Raw genomic sequence first — 7,080 nt, 5'->3', positions numbered from 1 at the left:
CTGAATACGCATCCCGTAATACTTGTATTTTACATTCCTTAACAAATATCTAGCCAGGCACATTGTTTTCAGTGCAGGCGAAAGTGTTAAATTCCTTCATTTTGACCAGCCCATGGAAACAGGAGTTCGGAATTCTCGGACTTTTACATGACTGTTGAACTAAAATCAGACTTCCGAACGGTATTTTGTGAAAAACCATGCTGTCACATTGAGGAGAGGGGAGGTGGGGTCGTCTAAATTTGACTTTCGTGTACTCACATATGGACATATATTCCACCAAAAAGTAAGTGACACATTAAGGTGAATACAAATGAACCTGAAAATCGTAGTTTGAGATAATTCCAAACCCTCTACAAAAAACACCAAACTATTTAAAATTTTCTCCATTGTCTTTTTTTATCAGCAGCTTGCTTATGAACTTCGGCATATTTGTGGCTAAATTAATGTTTTAATTGAGTACATTTTTTCATTTCGAATGTGACAGTTTGTTTTTATTTCAATTGTTTGCTATATTTTTTTGTTTTTATATTTTTATATATCAAAAAATTGATTACCAAAACGAACGAACATTAATGATATGCATTCATTATTGTTTACAGTGCCGCCATGATGAAAATACAAATATTTTATTTAGCTCGAACACAGTTACAATAATGAAGAATTATGATAAATAACTTAAGTGTTTTTCATATACCATGTATTTGTTAAATTATAATTTGTCTAAATCATATGCTGTAGTCTAAATAAATGAGTGCAGTTCAAATTACAGGATATATGGTACACAAAAAACTTTCTTAAGCCTTATACGTGTACTGTATACATGTTCCATAGTCCATACAAACATTTTTATAAAGACATGAAGAGTTGTCGTTGAGTCAATGACTGTTGATTTTCATTTAAATGAAACAGTCTATGATACAAACTTGTTGAACATGATGAGTTGTACAGTTACTTGATTATAGGGTAACACAAACAAAACCTTGCAAGAATCTGTTATTTGTGTATACAGTACCCCATATTTCATTTTTGAGAACAAAAATAAATTCATATACAAGATCAAGGAAACTCCAGTGAAACAAGTATTGCTGAATAGTTGACCAAGAGCAATCAAAAACAAAATTTAATGTTCCATGGTATTGTACATGTAAGTCATATGAGAACATTTCATACATAACTTGGGATAAACTACATGAATTATATGATTTGGAAATTAATCTAAACAGTAACATATACATTTGTATGACCTTATATAAGACACAATTTTCAATTTTTTAAGAAGTTTATCATGCTATTTTTTTTTTTACTTTTTAAATAGATCCATAAATACAAGCTGTTGACTTACATTGTATATCTGTAACTAATGATAAGGAACTTGCTTTATCTGTCATCAGATTTTTTTTGCACAGTATGTTGTCATAAACATGTACAATTATACCATAGTCATGACAGTATGATAAAAGTCTATCCATGTTGATTTTCAGTATCTCTTTCCATATTAAAAGGAAATATGTTTTGATATTTTCCAGAAAATTTTGGATGCAGCCGTCATGTTCACCTACCAATGATACAAGTTACCAGACAAGTCATACATAACAGGAAGCTCTGTTCAAATGAAGTATGATAATAGATTGTGTAGGTATTTGAGGTTCTGTTTACAATATTTTTATGCCTTGTTTTTTTTTTTTTTTAAATATTGATTTTGGGGTGTTCCAAAAGTAGGAACCACCTCTTTTGTTCGGAAATGTTGGACGTAATGTGGAAAATTTTTGCAAAAATGAGGAAATTAATAGCTTGGACCCCCACTTTCAAAGTCTTTTGATTATTCACTATAAACTCTCATTAGTCAATTTATTTTAGAAATGTATTTGTATTATTTTACATGTGTAATGTAGATAGATCCCATATGCGTTTATCACTTAAAATGTAGCACTACAGTTCCCATGACACTTAAATGAAGGTTGTAACATAGACATAATATTTTAACATAATGGGATGTTTTGTTTGAAAAAAAACATCCAATGAGCCATATAATGTAGGGTTTACTTAAATAGAGGTCTACTTCAATACAGGAATCATGAATCACAGTAACTTTGAATATGAGTATTATGTATATTTATTACTGATTTTTATACTTCCAGGTCATCCATGGCATATATATGACTGAAAAGAATTCATACATGTAGAATTTAGATGATCTTCAATGCTGTTCAAATCTCTGCTTGCTCTGTAATGAAAGCTAATATGAAGCTGAAGTTTGAAAATAAAGATTTCCAAAATCATATTTCTTATACAAATGTACAAGGTTTAAATATGTTGTGCTTCAAAAATAAAAGTCACTTTCATACATGTATACAATAACAGCCATCAACCTAGAATCCCTTGCACTGCAAGCTGTCACTCTATCAACTGACCTAAAAAAATACTTCATTGTTTTCTGTAGATTAGGTTGATTATGGTCTTTTGTAAATAGTTTTACTTTATTTGTTTTTGGGCCTTTTTATAGGTTGCTTAATGGTATGTGGTTTGCCCATTATTGATAACCATGTGGTGTTTTCACTTGTAGAATCTTAATCGCTACTTGCTTGGTTTTTTGAATGACTATCTCATTGGCAAACATAAATGGTACATGTATTTAAGTTTTCTACTTATGACTAGTGAGTGCTAAATCTTTCACTGCTTCTCAAACAAGTGATTTTGTGTAACAACTATTTGGCTAAGCAACTGTTGATTCTATGAGGTAGCACTATGAAACCGCCTCAAAATGTCATAATAGTAGAGTAGTATAAAGCAGGATCATTTCATACAGTAAAACATTCTTGTCCTGAAATGCAAGAAATAATTGCAATATGCATTGAAACCACAATCAATCAATGAAAAAAAAAACAAATTCCATGGGTAAATAGAATAAAATATAAACATTCACAGACATTAAAAATTTTGGAAAAGAAGGATTTATTGTTGAATGTTGAGCTAATTATAATCATGCCATGTACTTGTACCTATAATTTACATTGAATTGATCTGAATTCATGGTTTCCTTGTATAAACTCTACAGACTGGTAAATTGTGATTTTTTTTTTGTTCACTAGTTAAGAGAGATGTTGAGGTGAGGATAATCATACCATAAGCTCATGATGCACCTGTTTGACAGGACATCTTATCGAATGATAATTATTAGTCAACTGTGCTGATAATACCTGTTCATTGATCAGAGGGGGTTGGCACCCCTCCTTTTTACCAGAAAATTAGTCATTTTCATGTGTAAAATTGACAAAACATGTAAAATAATGTCTTAGCATCACCATCACATTGGCTTGCACCCCTCCTTTTCAAAGTTGTCTGGAGCCGTCCCTGTTCACTAACCTGTAAATAGCTTTCATCATATTTTGCTTTAACCGTTTAGCATGAAACAAGTTGCCTGTTTTGAAACTATTTTAATATTCTCCATAAAAGCAATAAAGAAATATATATATAAAAAAGCAATACACTGCTTATGTAGCAAACCATGTTGTACTCCAGCAATGCTAGAGGTTGTCTGGCAAGCTATTTTTTGACTTGATGCCATCCTGGGGGTATAGAGGAACGGAATACCAACCGCTTACGTTGTAGGAGTAACAGAAACGGATCTAGGATTTTAGATAGGGGCGCACAGTAAAAATTCTGCCGAGTCGAGCGAGGTGACACAAATTTTTGAAATACTGTAGAGTGGGTGCAATGTAGATATTTTTTTGAAAAAATTAGCGAGAAATTTAAAGTTTCAACTTGAAACCGCCTAAAGCTACCCCTGACAACCCATGCTTTGCAAATTGCCTTGCACGCTCGCCACTCCCCCACCTGAATACGCCTCCGTAACCATGTTGATTTTTATGAGTGGGGTTCGGGGCTAGGATTACATTTGAAATAGAAAGGCAGGACAATGATATATGATTTTATATAAATACAAAGATGCAATAGGCGAAAAAAGGTTCTGGTTTGAATATTACATAAAAAGATTCAGGACAAAAAATTTGACTATATAGCCCCCTTTTTTCCCCTTACGATTCAAACGGAAATAGAAATTTATCATTTACCTGGAGTGGGGGGGGGGGGCTGGTAATTTTGAAATCATATAAAATTTTCTTGACCCCCCATGATATTTTCTAATCCCCTTAAAATATATTTTTTAAATGTGATACCCCCTCTATTAAACATGCGTATGCATATAACAACCCCTACATTATGTCAGAGCTTGCCGAAACTACGCAGTTTTTGTATCGCGCTAGAATTCTAACAAATAAACTTCTGGAACAGGGTTGTGTTGCTACAAGATTGAAGTCATTCCTATAGAAGTTTTATGTTGTGGTCTTCATCATAAAATCGCAGATCGCTACGGTATATCCATCTGCACCATGAAAACTGATTTGTTCAACGTGTCATGGTTTTCCTTTCCTTCATTCGTCTACCCCGGACTTGCCTTTCTATGAGCAACTCGGCGGGTTTCTAGAAAAGCAGAGGACGCTAACCCTACTGGCGCACCTGGTCCATGCTCAGGGAACAGGGACGGCTCCAGACAACTTTGAAAAGAAGGGGTGCAAGCCAATGTGATGGTGATATTAAGACATTATTTACCATGTTTTGTCAATTTTACACATGAAAATGACTAATTTTGCTGGTAAAAAGGAGGGGTGCCAACCCCCTCTGAACAATGAACAGGTATTACCAGCACAGTTGACTGATAAATATCATTCGATAAAATGTCCTATTAAACAGGTGCATCATGAGCTTATGGTATGCTTATCCTCACCTCAACATCTCTCTTAACTTGTGAGCAAAAAAAAATCACAATTTACCAGTTTTGTAGAGTTTATACAAGGAAACCATGAATTCAGATCAATTCAATGTAAATTATAAGTACAAGTACATGGCATGATTATGATTAGCTCAACATTCAACAATAAATCCTTCTCTTTCAAAATTTTTAATGTCTGTGAATGTTTATATTTTATTCTATTAACCCATGGAACTTGTTTTTTTTTTTTCATTGATTGGTTGTGGTTTCAATGCATATTGCAATTATTTCTTGCATTTCAGGACAAGAATGTTTTACTGTATGAAATGATCCTGCTTTATACTACTCTACTATTATGACATTTTGAGGCGGTTTCATAGTGCCACCTCATAGAATCAACAGTTGCTTGTTGGCATGTCATACCACTAAAAACACATTATAATGAATTAGCCAAATAGTTGTTACACAAAATTACTTGTTTGAGAAGCAGTGAAAGATTTAGCACTCACTAGTCATAAGTAGAAAATTTAAATACATGTACCATTTATGTTTGCCAATGAGATAGTTATTCAAAAAACGAAGCAAGTAACGATTTAGCTTCTACAAGTGAACTCACCACAGGGTTATCAATAATGGGCAAACTACATACCATAAGGCCATCTATAAAAAAGCCCAAAAACAAATAAAGTAAAACTATTTACAAAAGACCATAATCAACCTAATCTATAGAAAACAATGAAGTAATTGTTTAGGTCAGTTGATAGAGTGACAGCTTGCAGTGCAAGGAATTCTAGGTTGTATTCCTGGATGTTACTGTCAAGAAGGAGACATGGCTGTTATTGTATACATGTATGAAAGTGACTTTTACTTTTAAACCTTGTACATTTGCATAAGAAATATGATTTTGAAAATATTTATTTTCAAACTTCAGCTTCATATCAGCTTTCATTACAGTGCAAGCAGAGATTTGAACAGCATTGAAGATCATCTAAATTCTACATGTATGAATTCTTTTCAGTCATATATATGCCATGGATGATCTGGAAGTATAAAAAATCAGTAATAAATATACATAATACTCATATTCAAAGTTACTGTGATTCATGATTCCTGTATTGAAGTAGACCTCTATTTAAGTAAACCCTACATCATATGCTCATTGGATGTTTTTTTTCTTCAAACAAAACATCCCATTATGTTAAAATATTATGTCTATGTTACAACCTTCATTTAAGTGTCATGGGAACTGTAGTGCTACATTTTAAGCAATAAACACATATGGGATCTATCTACATTACACATGTAAAATAATACAAATACATTTCTAAAATAAATTGACTAATGCGGGTTTATAATGAACAATAAAAAGACTTTGAAAGGGGGGTCCAAGCTATTAATTTCCTCATTTTTGCAAAAATTTTCCACATTACGTCCAACATTTCCGAACAAAAGAGGTGGTTCCTACTTTTGGAACACCCCAAAATCAATATTTAAAAAAAAAAAACAAGGCATAAAAATATTGTAAACAGAACCTCAAATACCTACACAATCTATTATCATACTTCATTTGAACAGAGCTTCCTGTTATGTATGACTTGTCTGGTAACTTGTATCATTGGTAGGTGAACATGACGGCTGCATCCAAAATTTTCTGGAAAATATCAAAACATATTTCCTTTTAATATGGAAAGAGATACTGAAAATCAACATGGATAGACTTTTATCATACTGTCATGACTAAGGTATAATTGTACATGTTCATGACAACATACTGTGCAAAAGAAATCTGATGACTGACAAAACTAGTTCCTTAGCTTTAGTTACAGATATACAATGTAAGTCAACAGCTTGTATTTATGGATCTATTTAAAAAAGTTTAAAAAAATACGATAAACTTCTTAAAAAATTGAAAATTGTGTCTTATATAAGGTCATACAAATGTATATGTAAATGGTCAGATTAATTTCCAAATCATATAATTCATGTAGTTTACCTCAAGTTATGTATGAAATGTTCTCATATGTACAATACCATGGAATATTAAATATTGTGTTTGATCGCTCTTGGTCAACTATTCAGCAATACTTGTTTCATTGGAGTTTCCTTGACCTTGTACATGAATTTATTTTTGTTCTCAAAAATGAAATATGGGGTACTGTATACACAAATAACAGATTCTTGTAAGGTTTTGTTTGGGTTACTCTATAATCAAGTAACTGTACAACTCATCATGTTAACAAGTTTGTATCACAGACTGTTTCATTTAAATGAAAATCAACATTCATTGACTCAACGACAACTCTTCATGTCTT

General features: G+C 32.3%; 2 long non-coding RNA genes across 2 annotated transcripts; one reads left to right on the top strand and one right to left on the bottom strand.

Annotated features, from left to right (window-relative positions):
* Positions 1-223: 223 nt before the first annotated feature.
* On the top strand, positions 224-2,269 carry LOC148612565 (uncharacterized). Its single transcript, XR_015923939.1, has 4 exons — positions 224-283; positions 600-697; positions 1,527-1,632; positions 2,139-2,269. It is a non-coding gene; the product is annotated as an uncharacterized LOC148612565 (long non-coding RNA).
* A 3,398-nt stretch (positions 2,270-5,667) lies between these two features.
* LOC148612564 (uncharacterized) lies at positions 5,668-6,575 on the bottom strand. The gene is made up of 2 exons (XR_015923938.1): positions 6,314-6,575; positions 5,668-5,808 (listed from the first exon to the last, which is right to left on the bottom strand). It is a non-coding gene; the product is annotated as an uncharacterized LOC148612564 (long non-coding RNA).
* Positions 6,576-7,080: the final 505 nt, after the last annotated feature.

This window comes from Perna viridis, chromosome 7 (genome assembly GCF_037379345.1).
Source record: "Perna viridis isolate PV_CMFRI_1.1 ecotype Kerala chromosome 7, ASM3737934v1, whole genome shotgun sequence".
Taxonomy (NCBI): Eukaryota; Metazoa; Mollusca; class Bivalvia; order Mytilida; family Mytilidae; genus Perna; species Perna viridis.
Note: the sequence above shows the minus strand (reverse complement) of the source record. Positions and strands in the feature narration are given on the sequence as shown.